This window comes from Sphaerodactylus townsendi, linkage group LG03 (assembly GCF_021028975.2).
Source record: "Sphaerodactylus townsendi isolate TG3544 linkage group LG03, MPM_Stown_v2.3, whole genome shotgun sequence".
Classification (NCBI taxonomy): Eukaryota; Metazoa; Chordata; class Lepidosauria; order Squamata; family Sphaerodactylidae; genus Sphaerodactylus; species Sphaerodactylus townsendi.
Window position 1 is genome coordinate 103,521,835 of NC_059427.1, and position 17,822 is coordinate 103,539,656.

General features: G+C 42.0%; 1 long non-coding RNA gene across 1 annotated transcript in view; it reads right to left on the reverse strand.

Moving 5' to 3' along the window:
- Nucleotides 1–16,941, reverse strand: part of LOC125429972 — a 72,480-nt gene extending 55,539 nt beyond the window's left edge. The window contains exon 1 of the long non-coding RNA XR_007244073.1: nt 16,829–16,941. This is a non-coding gene — a long non-coding RNA (uncharacterized LOC125429972). The remainder of the gene's footprint in view (nt 1–16,828) is intronic.
- Nucleotides 16,942–17,822: the final 881 nt, after the last annotated feature.

Genomic DNA, 17,822 nt, shown 5'->3' on the forward strand with positions numbered 1-17,822 from the left:
GTCTCAAAAGTCCAGGACTGGGTAGTCAAAGAGCAGCAAGTTGACCTTCAGGAAGACCAATTGCTTAACCCTTCATCAAAGCATACATAAATGGTGTGATCTGATGATGTTGCCCACTTGGTAAAAACCATGCTCTCTCTGCATGCTCATTGGAAGACACAAGATGACTTTCTGAGGCACAAAAGAGGACTGCCCAGTAGCTTACATGCCCAGTAGCTGAGCAGATTGAAAGAATGCAACTTGTAGGAATCAGCCAGGTCATTCCTCACCATTGTGCTTGTGAAAACCTGGCATGTGTACCTCATGTTCCCAGATGGGGGGACTGCCTCCATCTCCATAGACATCTTGGGAGTAAGTGACAGTGCTTTGATCATTTCTTTAATGGGTTTAAAGGCTTCCAGCATCTGGGAGAGACTCAGTTACTTCTAATTGCTAAACACTCTCTTCTCTTGCACAGTGTTAACCTCTGAAGTCGAATTGGTCAAGACTCTCTTCTGCTCCACCAGACAATTAAGCATGTCACAGGTGGCGTTCTAGCAAGTGCTGACATCACTGCCAGTCATGGTCTGCTTCTGGTGCAGCATATGGGTTGCCTTTACCCTGCATAAGAATTGAGTTGTGAGATTTCAGCATTTATGGAGCAGACACTGGAAATTATGAGATGAAGTATTATCTTCAGGATTCTCTATAGAATCCAAAGTCAAGGCATATCTCATCAGCACATGAAAAAGATGAGCCATGCAGAAAATGCACCTCAGGCTTCCTAAGTCTCTCCCCCAACAAATGGTACCTCATCTCTGTCATTGAGGGTTAACCCAGGCAGAGGCGTACCTCCCATTGGGCAAAGTGGGCAGCTGCCACCTTGTGGTGGGTGACAAAATTGCAGGTTTGTGAGGGATTTTGTATTTTCAGTGTTTTTTCGTTTTTGGCCTGCAGGGGGTGCAGATTTTAGGCTAGCTGCACAGGGGTAGGGAACCTGCGGCTCTCCAGATGTTCAGGAACTACAATTCCCATCAGCCCCTACCAGCATGGCCAATTGGCCATGCTGGTGAAACTGATGAGAGTATAATTTATCTGAGCTGGATTCTAATGCTGCCTAAGAAATTTCCAGGGATTTTTTGGGAGACTCTCTGATGATGTCACTGCAGGTTTGGTGAGGAGTTTGGTTTTAGGGAGTCCCAAGGTTATGGACTCCCCAAAGGGAGATGCCCCATCCCCATTGTTTCCAATGGGGAGCTAATAGGAGATGGGGGCTACACCTTTGAGGGGTCCATAACTTTGGACCAAACAAACCACATAAATCTGGTGGTATCCTCAGTAAGAGATCTCACGAAGACACTCTGAAGATTTTGGTGCTGCTCTTAATAATTGCACCCCTGACAACAGGCACCCCTAAATTTCCCCAGATTCTCTTTTAAAATTCCTCCCCTTCCCACCAATGCTTGTTTTCTTTCTTTCTTTTATTCTCTCAGTGCCTAATAAAGGTTGTTGTTGTTGTTGTTGTTGTTGTTGTTGTTGTTGTTGTTGTTGTACCTGCTCAGGGCATGGATTTCAAGGGAGAATCTGAGGTCCCTAGTTTAAACACCATTTAAAATGATGCTGTTTGGGGGTGGATTCCAGCATCACTTGTTTAAACCAGGGAGCCCAGATTCTCCTTTTAAATCCACCTTAAAGGGAGAGTCTGGGGCCCCCCCAGTTTAAATAACATTGAAAGTGATGCTGTTTCCCCCAATTGGGGGGACTGGATACAACACCATAAAATGTTTTCATAGCAGTAATAAAACATTTTGAAAGCATTTTGAAAATGTTTTCCAAATATTATTTCGGCTGTGTGGCATGGCCCATTGCTATGTTCAGATTTGTGAGTTGTGGGATGTTCTATAATGTGATGGTGACTTTGAAACGATCTGGTGGAAAAAATTATTGTTTGGTCATGGTGGGGGCCACCCGTGGGGGGGGCATCAAACTCAGGTTTTGCCCAGGGCTCAAGTTTGCCTAGGTACGCCCCTGAACCCAGGTCTTCCCCTTGTATAGCTGGCATTGGGTGGAATTGGGATCCTCCAATCTTCTGGAAATGCTTCCAGACTGTGGAAGTATAGGGGCACTTATACTGATTAGCAGCTGTGGGCACTTCCTGGGCAGGGTTTATTGCAGACATTTGGGTGGGGGGAGAAGAAGAAGAAGCTTGAGGGAGAAGGATTTGAAATGGTAGCATTTTGGGTTGTATCTCTGGTTTTTTTTTGAGCTACCTCCAGTCACACCTTTTCCATCTTCTTTGAAAATCCTGCTGAACTCCAGAGGAACTGAAAAAAGGGGCTCTGGCATACTTTCCTGTAGTTCCTTCAGCAGCCTCCAGGTCTGTGGCATGAACTCAGGAGCCAGAGGTCTCTAATGCTCCAAGTTCAGCTGAAAGACAGTTCCTTTTGCTGCTGATGCTGCTGAGGGTCAGCCTGAGCACCAGACCACTGCCCATTGCCAGTACCTACCTCAGGCATCTTGTGAGCCATGTTCCAGCGACAGCCTTTTCATTGTACCATTCCCCTCATCCCACTGTACCTGCCAGTCACTGCAGGATGTAATGACAGAAGGCTGCTGTGGGCCTGCCCTCTTAGTATTTTCCTCCAAGACCGCACGTCCTCTAATTGCTAGCTACTACCCTTCACTCTAAGTCTGCACACTAACTAATCTATTCTTGAACCTGATGCACTAACCTGAAGTCTGTGAGTTTTCTTTCCTCAGCACTAATCTGCAATTGCTTTTTTTGATGTCCCCTCACATAAAAAGGTCACAAATTTTTCCTTTACTTTAAGGATCAATTTATCTGACCTAAAGTGTCAAGTCAGGGCACATTAATTTGTTTTAATTGTTTATTGTTATTGGTTGATTTCACAGCTGCCAGTTCTTTAGCTGGTTCTTTCATTACAATTTGAGCCTCACCCAGAGGCCTAGAAAGTTGTAATGTATGAGCATAGTATTCATGCAGATCACAACAGGGCTGCCTTCTAAATCTGATAGATGTTAATTTTGTTGATTTGAAGATGTTTCAAATGCTGCCCTGTTGTTGTTGTTGTTGTTGTTGTTGTTGATTTCACAGCTGCCAGATCTTTAGCTGGTTGTTGGCCTTCATTACAATTTGAGCCTCACGCAGAGGCCTAGGAAGTTGTAATGTATTGGTGAAGTATTCATGCAGATCCCAGCAGGGCTGCCTTCTAAATCTGACAGATGTTAATTTTGTCAATTCGAAGATGTTTCAAGTGCTGCCCTAGTGTTTTCGGCACCCAGCGTGCCAATTACCACTGGAATGACCTCAGCTGGTTTGTGCCATAGACATTGAAGCTCGATTTTCAAATTGTGGTATCTAGTGACCTTCTCATGTTCTTTTTCAATGATCCTACTGTCACCAGGGACTGCTGTCGATGATGGTCACTTTCTTGTTCTCGAACACGGTGATATCTGGTGTATTCTGTTTCAACACTTTGTCAGTTTGGATTAAAAAGTCCCACAGGTTCTTGACCTTCTCATTTTCCATTACTTTCTCCGGACAATGTTCCCACCAGTTCTTAGCTGTTCTTATGTTGCAATTCTTGCATAAATTCCGGTGGACCATCTTGGCCACTAAGTTATGCCTCTGTTTGTACTCAGTCTGGCCAATCTTTTTGCAGCAGCTGAGGACATGATCTATAGTTTCATCAGGTTCTTTCCATAATCTGCATTTTGCATCATTTGAGAACTTTTCAATTCTAGCCTTGATTGAATTTGTTCTAATGGCTTGCTCTCGAGCAGTTTAAATCAGGGATTCAGTTTCCTTTTTCAGACTTCCAGTTGTTAACCACAGCCAGGTCTTCTTATTGTCTACCTTGTCCTTGATCTTCTCCAGAAATTGGCCGTGCAGTGCTTTGTTGTGCCAGCTTTCAGTCCTCATTTTAGTCACATTTTTCTGTATTCCTGTTTGGTTTTCTGGGTCTTCAGCAAATGTCTGTTCTTCACTCAATCAATGCCTGTTCTTGACTTCCATTCACGTAATCGGCCAGCACATGCTTCTCCTTTTCCACTGTTTGTTTTACTTGCAGTAAGCCTCTGCCACCAGATCTCTGGGGAAGGTATAATCTGCCAGTATCACTGCCTGCTCTCGATAACCAAAAAGATTTACGCTAATTTTTTTGTTCAACAAACTTTCATCTTGGATGGATGCGAACAAAAGGGTCCAGAACAAATTGGCTTCAAAAAAGGACATTCCACTTTAGACCATAGCATGGTCCTTAATATGGTTATCTCCAAATATATTAAGAGAGGCAAAGTCAATCTCTACACTGCCTTCCTTGATCTCAAAGGGACCTTTGATTCAGTCACTAGGGAGTTCTTGTGGCAGAAACCTGAGGTTATGGGAATTGATCCCAGACTCCTCGTGCTTATAAAAAACCCATTGCATTTTTTGCACAACAAGCTTTATTGATAGTTTAGATAATATTTAAAAACAAAATGCAAAACTGTTCTGGCACAGAACAAGAAGAGGCAAGTAGACAGCAACAGGTGAATTTATTCAAGGCACAGACAAACCAAAGCTGCCAGGCCAGAGAAGTAAAAAAAAAATCTCATCCTAAAATGAAGTCATGTTGAATTCAGGCCCATTTTTATCCTCTTTGGCCATGGTCAAAAAGCTATTGGCTATAAGAAAACCACTGTGATTGGGCAGATTGTTGTAGTGCCCCCCCCCCCCAGTGTGTGATCCTAAATGTCTGTGAGAGCTGCTTCTGCTCCCTTCTCCAATTGCCCATATAACCTGTTAAAGAAAGAATAATCAAGGCCGGGATCCTGAAATATTTCTAGAAATATTTGGGACCTAGGTACCAGCACTGCTGAGAATCCTGAATATCATTCCTATACCCAAATATACCTGGAAAATATCAATATATTTGGATCAGTTACATCCTAGCACACTTCCCTGTAGCTGCCATTTGAAAATAAACAATTACTAACCTTATCTACTAGTTAACCTCAATTTTTTTTCTTCCACTGAGACTGGTGTGTGTGTGTGTGTGTGTGTGTGTGTGTGTGTGTGTGTGTGTGTGTGTGTGTGTGTGTGTGTGTGTGTGTGTGTGTGTGTGTGTGTGAAAAACCAGCCAAAAGTCAATGATGATGCAAATGTTCTGCGGAACACCTCAGAAAATTGTTTTAAATCTTCAAGTATGGATTTAAAAACCAGCCTATTTAAAATCCTTAAGTTCAACATATGTTCAGTTGATGCTGAGAAAAAAGTTTTTGATTAATGAGTACAACTGATAGCAAATCCTACCCTTAAATAAGAAGATATTGTTAATGTGAACACTTTGCTCCTCTTCCAATTAATGACAAGTTACCAACAGCAGAAATTATCAGAACATGGATAGAGCAGGTACAAATGAGCCAACTTCGAGATCCTTGTCCTCATGAAGAATGACTAATTGTCTCACTATTTACTCTATGTTCTACTGCTGTTCTAATTGCTTTGAACATTCAATGGTTACTAATAAATGTCCTGAAGAAAATTCTCATTTTACCACATGCCACTCTACCATCCTGAGTATTTTTGACTACATCATTATTGACACAGTGCTGCTGAGAAGTGTGGCATGCTGACTTATGGCACTTATCTTATCTTACATTACCATTTTCTGAAGTTTACCCTTTTAGTACTGTATACAGAACTGTAAGAGTGCCCAAAGACCACATTTAGTATATATTACCTTCAGAAGATTAGTTTCTGCTGCCTTAAGATGTGGCGCTTTGATGAATGAAACAGCCAGCATACCTGCCAAGCATGTCTACGTTGTATAGATTTTGAAAAAGCTTTCAAAATGAATCAGAATACAAGGAAGGGGTTGTGTACATTTTCTCTTCAACTCCAAAATTTCTTTTAAGCACAATTCTACAGTGGATAGTAGACAACCTTCCTTTCAGTGTTAGCTTTGTCCTTGCTATCCAGCTCAGTTGTACAATACTACAAAGTGTGTCACAGATAGGGATGATTTTTAATGGAATTTTTCATTGCTAAAGAAAGTAATGATATAGCAACTTCACAGCACAGCATCCTATATGAAAGATGAACTGTCATTTCATTCATGTCACTCAAACAGACCCCCCCCCCTCCTCTCAGTAAAGCAAACAATTTGGTATCCTCTTCATTTCAGAACTGTAACATTTCCAAAAGGTCTTTTAAAAACATTGTTGCATGCCACAAATCACTCTTTGGAGTTCAAATGATAAAATTCAAAATGCCAAACATAGTTTTGCTTGTCAAACTGGTATTATTCAGGTGTATGTTTAATGAGTGTGTATGTGTATATATGTGTATATATCTTTCACCTTACAAGATGTTGTGATATTTAGTATTTGTTTTCCATCGAAATTGGACAAAAAAAGCTATAAAATTCTCATTTTACAGATAAACTAACAAATGTGGACTACTGTAGCTAGCACATAAGACACTCTTTTCAACCCTTCTGAAATGTTTTATCATGAAATATTTTTATCCTTCTTCAAGTTCACCCTAAAAGCTTTATTTCTCAAAACTTTACTTTGGCCCTTTCTGCATGGGCCATTTACAGCGCCCTAGGGACGGCAAAAACACCGTCCCTAGGGAACTGTTCACATGGGGGCGCAGCTGCATCGCAGCCGCGCCGCCCTCGCTCCCCCCCAGTGGCGCGAAGCTGCTGTTTCCAAACCTCGCTCCCTGAGCGAGGTTTTCTGGAAACAGCAGCTTCCAGCTGCTGCAGTGCCATCCCCCCTTTCCCGATCGACGTGCCTTCCCTGCGACCTTCTAGCGCATCACCCAGGCCTGGGGACACGCCCCCCTGCCCTGCGACTCCAGAGCTGTTGCACAGGACAGGGAGGCATGTCCCCTGGCCTGGGCGATGCACCGGAAGGTCGCAGGGAAGGTACATCGATTGGGCGACGATGCAGAACTGCGCCGTCTTCCCTGCCCCTACCGGAACCGTTCATGCGAATGGTCCTGGGGTGTGTGTGCGTCGACGTTGTATACACCGACGCACCCCCCAGCATGGCCGTGCGGAAATAGCCTAAGTCATTAAAATATCTAGTGTTTGTTATCATGGATATTTGTTATCATGGATATTGTATAATGTTACTGAAGCACAGGCAATCACGAATATTTCTTTCACTTCAGCTCTAAAAAACTCTTCCCAAGATAGCATAGCCCATACTCTACCTTGGCAAAGTCAAGAGACCTCTATGCTAAAAGGCTTGTCCTGTGACTCATTGAGATCACCCCAAAACAAAACATCAGGATGACTGTGTGTCACTGAAATCCATTCCAAATATTAATAAAACATTCTGAGCTATCTAGGGTTGTCAGATCCACCCTGACCACTAGCAGGGGATGAGGAGCAGGGTTGCCAGATCCAGGTTGAGAAACTCCTGGAAATTTGGGGACGGATCCTGGGGAGAAAAGTGACATCAGAAACTGGCCTCCAAAAATCTGTTTTCTCCAGGGGAAGTGATTGCTGTTGTCTGGAGAAGAGCTGTAATTCTGAGAGATCCCCAGGTCCCACCTTTTAATCTGTCTGCTTCCCTATAAGTAGGATAAACTTTGTATGCATCTCACTTAGAGAAGGAACTCTGAAGTTCTTCTCTACATGTACATAAGGCTTTTGTGTACTTATTGCTTATGGTTTGGCTGTTTTATCTTGCACAGTAGTTTCCCTGCAGCTTTCTGTTTCTGTTTGCAGGGGAAGTCTACTGCTGTGAAGTGGCCCAACCACACCAAGCTGATCTGCAATTTTGCCCACCCATTGTTTTTTTTTGTATCTGTGGCCTTTTATGTACTTGTTGTCTGCCTTGCTTTAATACCACATTCTGTTCAGATTCCGTTTAGATTGGAGTCTGCCACTGGTTTTTTTTTTTTTGGTGGTGTCAACTTGGGCCTATCAATAATGTAATAGACAATGACAATTTCATGGATTTATTGCTCCATTGATAGACCTGTAGTGCGAAAAAACCAGCCCTTTTGATCCTGCTCGGGACAGCTGTTGTGTGGGTGGACCTGTGAGGAAGAACCTGAAACCCCAAAGGAAGAGTAATGCATGCTAATTCCTCTTGCCTTTCCTTCAAAGAGAAGAAAAAGCAGAACTTTGCCAAGTTTCAAAAAACCAAGGAGCTTCTCAGAGACTTTTGAAGAGGACAAAATGTACATAATTGAGAATCCAACCTGAAGGAAATGTACTCTTAATGTGAGGCAGACTACAAGTGCATAAAAGGACATAGATTTCCAGAACTTGTTCAAGGTTAAGTGTGCCTTTATGAATGTACATACATGTGGACCCTCTTATTTCACGGTAGAACAACCATGATTTTTAGGTGATGTGTCACTTCTGGAAATTTTCCCTTTCTTGTCACATTGTTTGGATTGGAAATGCAGCATGGACTTCAACAGCTTAACCTAAGAATTCTTCCACAGTACAGATTGAAGGAAAGTGGGACAGTTTGCCTTTAACCCATTCTTACAAAAGCTAATATACAGTCTCTAAAGCTCTTTGAATTTCACTTCTCCTTTGTGTGAATGAACCCTTTTGCTCTTTATTTTCATGCAATTTTCAGTTTTCAGAACTTTTCCTATCAAATATATGCATTTTAACAGTAATTGTACATTAATAAACCATTATTGTTCATAATCTATACATTATAAAAAAATAAGATATAGTGCATGTATAAATTCTGCATATGTAATATTATCAATGTCCTGCAATGTAAAATGTAATAAAATACAAATAAATACTCCATTCATTGTGCATACTTCATGTGTACACCATACAAATAAATATAAAGCATCAACGCCAAACAGTAGGGAACTAAAACAGGTGGTAAAAGTGTTGATGATTTTTTAAAAAATAGGGAACCAAGACATTATCTCTACAAAGATAATCTCGGAAGTCTCCTAGTCACCTAGAAAAGTCACAAGTCTTCATGATAAAATGGTGTCAATAGATTTTAGACAATACACAATTCTCAATAATATTTTGACTCATTGTCAGGTATTTGAAAATTTGACATGAGATCTTGTTCCTACGCCTTCAATTTGAGGATCTTCAAAATCTCTATGCAAATGTTTATACCTTTCCAATTATTCCAATGCAGGGATGCATGCAAATAAATTGAACTGTTTGTTCCGACATTCCCTTGGCATTCTTTGTTCTATATTTCATTCATTTTATTTTTACATAGCCTTTTAAAAGCATTTCGCAGGTGTTTGCTGAAACTCGTTAGATTATTTGGAACTCCTTCATGCTCCCTAAAAGGCAATTAAAATGTGTCTGCAAATTACTTCATGTGATCTAAAGCACAGCTGCCTCTGGTCCTCCCTGTTGTTGTGCTCTATGTCCAAAGTGAATGAAAAAGCTGCTTTCACACTTGGGGCTTATAAAGGCAGACATGATTTCATAGGTGACTGAAATCTTTGACATTCTTTGATTTGCTTTACATTTACCTGTGTTGCCATAATGAAAAGCAAAGCTGAGAAAGAGTTAAAAGAACTAGCAAATTAGGCAACTGCTGCTGGTGGTCTCAAACAACATGAATAGCAGTAATTCAAAGGGACTAACACTTGAATCTGTAAGAAAGCAACACTTTTACCAACACAGAGGAAAAGTCAGAAATGAGTTCAAAAATTGATTCCTGTGATTCCTTCAGATCATAACAGAAAGCAGAACTTTTTTTTAAAAAAAAGCTCCACCTTATTTTTCAACACAATTTTAGGAACCTATTGCCTAAAGCTGAATAGAATAGTAGGTAAAGAGGTATGCAAAATGTCCAAACTAAAAAGGCGTTATAATATTTGTTTTAAAGTCATTAAGGATTAAATTAGAAGGACTGTTCAGAAATGTCTTCTACCCAGACCATTCAACAGATGCTTAATTTTGCATGAGCAGAAGCAGAAGGATTACTATACTTTCTTGTGGGGTGGCTCTGCAAAATTTCCTAGCCCTGCAGGCTTAAAAGTGCAATCCTATGTATCCTCCAATGTAAGTCAATTGAAATCATATAATTTCTCCTCTCTGTGAATTCTTGAGGATCCCATGTATCTGTCAAATGCCACAGGAATAGTACATTTTTACAACTACGAGTGCGTTAACTCTAAGTCAGAGTTCCCAACCTTTTGAGTCTGTGGGGTCCTTTGGAATCCTGAGACAGGGTAGAGGCCACAACTATAAAGTGGCTGCAACAGAAGGTGGAACAAAACATTACTGCTGTAAGAGATGAATCTAAGCACAGAGTAAGGTTGTGCATAATTTTTATAGTAACTCTTCAACATTCTAGAGAGAAGCTGTGTTTAACAGGATGCTTTATAAAATAAACATATTGTTTAAATTGTTTTTTTTTTTGCATACTCACAGCTTGCCTGAAGTCAGCAAATGAAGATTCTTGTCCTGTGATGACAGGTGCTGCTACTTTTTAAAAAGCCTACCAGCCTCATCCAAGAGCCCAGGCAGCTGGCCATGGCGCTGCAGCCACACCACCCTGATGATCCCATAGGGGTTTCCAGGTGGTGTGGAAAGGCTTGCAAGGCAAAAAAGCCTCCCCACCACTGATTATTCCCCATTATGCCCCCATTGGGCATAAAATATTTACAGCACCTTTTCAGATGCTTTAAGTCCAAAGTCTAGGCCAGGTGAGTTGCCAGGAGGAAGCTGGCTACTGTCAGTTCCTTCTACAGTCATGCCCCCAACCCACCCCCACTACTTTGGCTGCAACACGAGTGCCAATGCAGTGGCACCACAAATGGCACAATGTCCTACACTGGCTGCATGCTGGTGGAATCACTTGTCCACCAGGGTGGCCGTGTGTCACTTCCACAGGCAGATTCAACCCCTTATTTGGTTGAGGCCATATACCAGTGATGGTAAACCAATGACAAGCGTGTCAAAGGTGACATGTCTGTGTTCACCAACACATAAGAACTATTCTCACTGGTTGTGACATTTTTGTAATTATTTGACATTTCTTCACAAAATACATAGAATCATACATTATTGGACAATATTTTTTAATTAAAAGAAAATGTGAAAAAAATGTTTCTTATTTATTTGGGGGTGGAGTGGGTGGCATGCCAACAGAATCAAGTAAGGCATTTTCTGAATTTTTGACCAAAAGTTTCATTACCACTGGCCTATACTTTTATTTTAGGCAACAAGGAGGTATTCAAACTCTTGCAGAAACTCTCATGGCTACATGATAAAACAACTGCATTCAGTGATTCACATGCTACAAAAGATGCTATGGTAGCTGCAGGTGGCAAGCATAGTCAAACAGTTCAGAGCCAAGCAAGTCCAGTAGTTCAAGCAGGCAGCCAGGGTAAGCACAGCTGTAACTGGTGTGGAGCAGGGACCCAATACATGGTGCTTTTCAGTTAAACACACTCCTTGCACCCAGGCACAGCCAAGTCCAAGGCAGGGTTTATATAGGAGATCCTGGCTAATGAGGCTGGGATCCTGCAAAGACTCAATCCTCCTCAGAGGCAGATGCCTCCATTTCACAGAGCCTTCTGCAATACCTAGCAGTGATGGGAACACTTCTCCTTTAGAACTTAGCTGCTGTCTTTGTCTTTTTCATGCAGCTGGCTCATTACTCAGCTTGTCTGAGGTAACTGATGGCTCTCCAAGCTGCACAACATCAGGCTCTGCCTCAGCTGGCCAGGAAGAGCTTGGAGTTGGGTCTGCCTTGGCTGGCAGAACAGAGCTTGGAGCTGGCTCTGTTGCCTGCAGCTCCTGGTCCACAGTGCTTTCAGACTCCGCATCAGATTCCTCATCTCCCAAGAATCAACTCATGACAACAACCCTGTGAGATAGGTCAAGTTGAAAGTATGTGACTGGTCCAAAATGACTCAGTGAGCTTCCACAGCAAGATGGAGCTCTGAACTTGGGTCTCATAGGTTCTGCTCTGAAGCTTTAACATTACACTACACTGTTTTTCATAGGGTAGCTGCTGTTGAACAATAGCAAGCAGCCAGACCTAGTTGAGTCATGCTAGTCAGGTAGTATCAAATTACTCACATGTTGCTGCCAGGCCCAGGGTTTTCAATGTCCAGGTGGGACCTGGAAATTCCCCTGGAATTACAACTGAACTTCAGATGACAAAGAACTGTCCCCCTAGAGAAAATGTATTCTTTGAATTGAGAAACACCTGCTGATTTATTGGGGTAGAGCCTGAGGAGGGTGGGGATTGCCATAGAGCCCACCTTCCAAAGTGGCCATTTTCTCCAGGTGATCTGATTTCTGTTGCTTGGAGATCAGTTGTAATAGCAGGAGATCTCCAACAGCCATGTGACCCTAGCTGCTTTGGTATGTGACCTCTACAGCATTATCCCCTGCTGAGGCCTCTTCCCTTGTTGGCATGGTCATTCCAGTAATGATTTGTAGAAAGATCTGTCTTTTCTAATCAGGGTTCCACTCACCAGATTTAAGTAGCCAAAAATTTGACCGATTTCACTGTTAGTATATAAGGTTTCAGTAATATTGTTGGGAAAAAGGACAACCACAGCTTCATCTCAAACACAGAGAAAACACAAATGAAATGTTCACATTTGATCAAACATGAACTTTCAAATTAAATCATTGTAGTCACACTTGGTAACATCCCTGTTCTGTAGCCGTAAAACAGGTGCATAAGGTTATGTAAGGTGTGAAGTGTGCTTTATTGTGCTGCATTCAGCAATAAGCTTTTGCACATAAATTTACTTTTAAATGCCATGTAATATGCATGGCAAGCAAAAACGTGTCAGGTAATCTCAATTAACATCTTTCTATGTATGATCCTTTTAAGTAGGAACATAAAGATCTATGTTACCCCCCTAACCTCACAAAATGTTTCCACAATCTGTTCAAGTTCCAAGGATTCTATTAAATCAAGAAATAAAAAATGAAAGGGTAAAACTGAAAATAAATGCAAATGAAATCTTTCTTTTGCTAGTGACCTGTCAACATGACTCATTATCACCATATGCATGAATTTATTTTGCACACTGATACAACGAATGCAACAAAATGAAAGAGATTGCTCTACATTTCCAAAGTCTAAACAAAGTGTCTGGAAAGCAACAACAGCAGCCGCACTAATCAAATAATATGCAAGCTGGCTTTAAGGAATTAGGAGATTTCTAAGAAATTTAATTTTTTTCAGACTGAGTTTTTTCTTTTAAGTACTATGAGGTTAATATTCAATTTCCCTAATGTTATACACCCCAAATAACTAAAGACAGTTAGGCAGTTTCCTCACGGGCCAAAAATGGCGGCCTGGGGATGGTAAAAACACTGCCCCCAGGCCGCCGTTCGCACAGGCGGCGCTACTGAAACGCAGCAGCGCCGACCTGGCTCCCCTTCCCCTCCCTCAGGGCGGCGTCAGGCCATCCTCAAAAACACCCCTTTAAAGGGGTGTTTTTGAGAAAACAGCGTGTTCCCTGTGGCGCGGTGCGAACAGCACCGCCGGGAACACGCTGTTTCCCCCTTCCCTCACTTACTTGCCTTGTCCCCATCGTCGCCCTGCTGTCTTCCTAAGCCCTGCCCACGCTGTCCTCCGACCCCTGGAGGTTGGAGGGCAGCGTGGGCGGGGCTTAGGAAGACAGCAGGGCGACGACGGGGACAAGGCAAGTAAGCGAGGGACAGGGAAGAGGTGGCTCCATGCGGAACCGCCTCTCCTGAGCCAGCCTCTGCTGGGGCCACTCGCACGCTTGCGTGCGAATGGCCTCCACCCCCATGCCGGCAGAATTCTTGGCAGTGTGAGGGCGCCCGGAGGCCTGTGCGGAAAGGGCCTTATTTTTTAAAAAAATCTCTTGGAAAGAGACACTGTTTTGTCATAAATTCCTGTTAGTACAGTTACAGCAAGAGGTACATGTCAGGGGAAATTAGGGATGTAAACTTAAAAAATCAGAATTTTTCAAATTTGGATTTCAGGAAGGATATCCACGCCTGTATACTGGATTCTTTGGATTCCCAGTACTATGTCAAAATTTAGATTCAGGTGTCTCTCCCCGCCCCTGCCCCCTCCCCCTCCCCCTCCCCAAATTCCATTTTTTGTCCAATCATTCTGTTTCTGGAGGACTGGGGTGGCTGTTTTTGAAGCAGATGGGACCAAAATGTTAGAGAATCTTGGACTGCCAGTCTATTAAAGCCTTCCCAAGTGTCAAAGGAAATTGGGTCAAAAATCTAATTCTACAAGGCCCTGAATATCCTACTGTCTCCATTGGTTCCTATGTGAAAAATCATGCTGTTTCCAGGACAAAGAAGCCAACACACAAGACCAACTGTTGGCCAAAAGCATGCAAATGCAAATAGAAACAAGGCCAATAGAACCAGTGTCAAACTAGAGATCCCATGCTGCACCTCATGCTTCTTTTCATTCTCTGTCAATAAAACGGTTTGGCTATGGCCAAAAAATTTACCCCACAGACAAGAGTGTTGTGTCATTAATTTTGGTTGGGGACTCTGAGCAGTGCCAGTCCTGCCCTGGGGTGGCAAAGTCTTATTCTGAGAATCTGCCCACCTACCCTCCATATTCAACAATATGAGATTAGTTGATGTTGTTTTGATACTAAACAGGATTTGGGGGGCAGAGGAAAATTCCACACACACATGAATAATTTTAAAGTGAGAAATTTATATTAACGGTAAGTAATGACGTGAATAAGTGGAATATAGGTACAGGTACTGATTTTAGTATATTTCATATGTCTTTCAATTTATGCTGAGAATTGCAAATTTTTGAAAATGTGTACATAATGTTTTGGTCTTTGACTGTAATAAAAATTGACTGACTGACTGACTGACTGACTGACTGACTGACTGACTGACTGATTGATTGATTGATTGTGTGTAGCTGGAGGAAGAGAAGGCTCAATACCTCCTGGCAATATTGATAGTAAGTACGGAGACAGGATAGGCTGGTCTGCCCAAAATGTTAGTGTCCATGGTAGTCTACTTGGTGGCAGCAGTCCCTGCTAAAAGTTGGGGCCCTTTATGTTGATGTAGTTCAAACTTTATTAAAATCTGGTGCAACCCATGCATGGACTCATATCTTCATCTGGGTGCTTGTACAATTGTTAGAGTTAACATTTATTTTACAAGCAGTTCAGCTCTCTGAATTTTTTTCCTACACTCATTTTTTTTGCCATCAAGTCATATCTGACTTATGCCAATCCCAGTGGGGTTCTCAAGAGACATTCAAAGGTGATTTGCCATTGCCTGCCTACACATAAAAACCCTGGTATTCTTGAAGGTCTTCCATCCAAATATTTGCCAGGGTTGACTACTTAGCTTCTAAAATTGGACAAGATCAGGCTAGCCTTACCATTTCACAAAATTCATATTATCTTCTACTGACCCAACTGAACAATATATATGGGTAAAATGTTCTCCTTGTATTCTTTGCTTTCCCTTTCTTCATTCATCATTGATGGTGCTTCATATGCTTCCTGAAATGGGCCAGAGGGAACAAATCTATCTATATAAAAATCTATCAGTGCATTTTCTGCTGACAGGTAATCTCCCAAACTACTGAACCGATCGCTTTGAAATTTTCACACAATGTCGCAGGTTTCCATACTGTTTCCATGCCTCCTGTTGTGTAAATGTCACAACTGTGCCAATTATTGTGTACATGCCACACCTATGACAGTTGGAACCACAGTTCTGTTCCGCAACAGCGCCATCTGCTGGCCGTCAAAGCAACACCCTCTGATACAAGGGAAACCATGCCTTCTTTGAAAACTGCTGTCATCTGGAGTGAAAGGGATGGCCTCACCATCTGGACATGGCCCACCCACCCTAGTGGAGGAAGGGGAAGGTGAGGGAGAGGGAGTCGAGGAGATTTCTTGAGGGACCAAACACTCCTGAAATTTGAACACAGCGCATTAGCTCCATGCCTCCCAAGCGTAGACTTTTAAGCTACTTACCTAGCTCATGTACCACACTGGCCAAGGTAAACCATGATAACAAGCTACGTTCCACCCAGTTCTCCCCCCCCCCACACACACATAGGAACCGAAAGCCAAGCAGAAACGGATAACCTTTCATACACACATCTCTTAGGGGTGCGTTTCAGTCGAACTGTGAGAGGTATTGTGTACCTGCCACACCTGTGACAGTTGAAACCAGGGTATGGTTCTGCAACAGCGCCATCTGATGGACATCAACAGCAACACACTTCGCCTGCAAGGAAATGGAATGAAAGGAACAGGGTCCGCCATCTGGACATGGGCCACCCACCCTAACAGAGGAAAGGGAATGTTAGGGAGGGAGGGGGCGGGGTGCCATGGAAGAGAATGGGAGAGAGGGAGGGGAGCGATGGACCCCTTGCCCCTCCCCTCCCTTGCAAGCATTGTTCAATGAGACATGTTTGAACCATTCGCTTTCCCTTTTCTTTCTTTTCCACTTCACCAGACTGAAGCCACAGCAATGGGTGGCTGGGCACGCTAGTGACTTTATATTTCCCATTCAAGAATGGCTTATATGGGGCTCTAGTGATTTTTCCCTATATACTTATCAGGTTTGTCCCAGCTTAGCTTTTGTACTGCTACAGCACTGAATCTTTTCAGATGATTCAACTTATACCTTATCCTTTGATTCAGCTCTAATGTTAAATGTGAACAATCCCAAAGGGGAGAGGGATGATAATAGAAAACATAACAATTATGAAAAAATTAGTTCCACAAATGAAACTAGTTGATTTCATAATTAATAGATAATACATTTGTCCTGTACCATAGGGAGAAAAAAGCAAAAGAACAGACTTACAAAAGAGAGAGAAAGTATCTAAGATGTATTGGTTTATGTCATTAAAAGCTTACCGTATTTTGATCTTGCTCTATTGGACTTTTCTAGTGTCACACTGTCATTTGAGCAAATGCTGCCGGAAACTTAAAAATAAGGCTACAGATACAATGGAACTCCTTGGAAGCAATATAGCATCTCCTTTTGGTAGTTCTCCACAGTTTAACAAAGACTAGGAATATATTAATGGAGTTTCAAAGGGAGAGCTTTTCTAAATTCAAGGAGGCACTATCCCAAACTACAAAATGACTTTGTGCTTGCAGTTCCTAGGACTCTATTCTCTTCAGGCCACTGTTCATTTTGGATTCATTCTCTCTGTGTGTTTGCAGATAATTAACAAAACATATGCCAGTTGTGTATATGTGGTGTATTGTTACCAGTTTGCCTATTTGTCCTTGGACTGGAAAATCCTCAGAAAGATTTTGGCATTCTTTAATAAAATAGCTAGACGCTGTTCATTTTCTTTCCTCCATATTTAACTCCTGGATGTGTTATAATTTTCACTTCTATATCTCTAAATATGATTTGTCCTCATTTACTTAATATTCTCTTAAACCAGTTCAGTCTGTACAAACCTTCTCTTTCCTTCGCACTTTTTCACTCACTTAGCCTCATTCCGCACATGCAGAATAATGCACTTTCAAACTGCTTTCAGTGCTCTTTGAAGCTGTGCAGAATAGCAAAATCCACTTGCAAACAGTTGTAAAAGTGGTTTGAAAGCACATTATTTTGCGTGTGCAGAAAGGGCCTTAGTTTTTTCTACTTCGATTGTATCTGACAGGTGTATTTTCTTTTACAGACCCAGTGTACCCAGGAAACCAAATTAGTTATTGGTATGATTTTTCTCTATGCTATGTATTATAATTGCTGCAGACTCCACCGATATTATATTTGTGTTTATTGTAGAAAATGTGTAAAATATGGAAATTATGTGTGTTAAGGTTGCTGGGCATGGAAACTGGTGGGAGATGGGGGAGGCAAACCCTGGGAAACCAGTGAGAAATGGAGGGA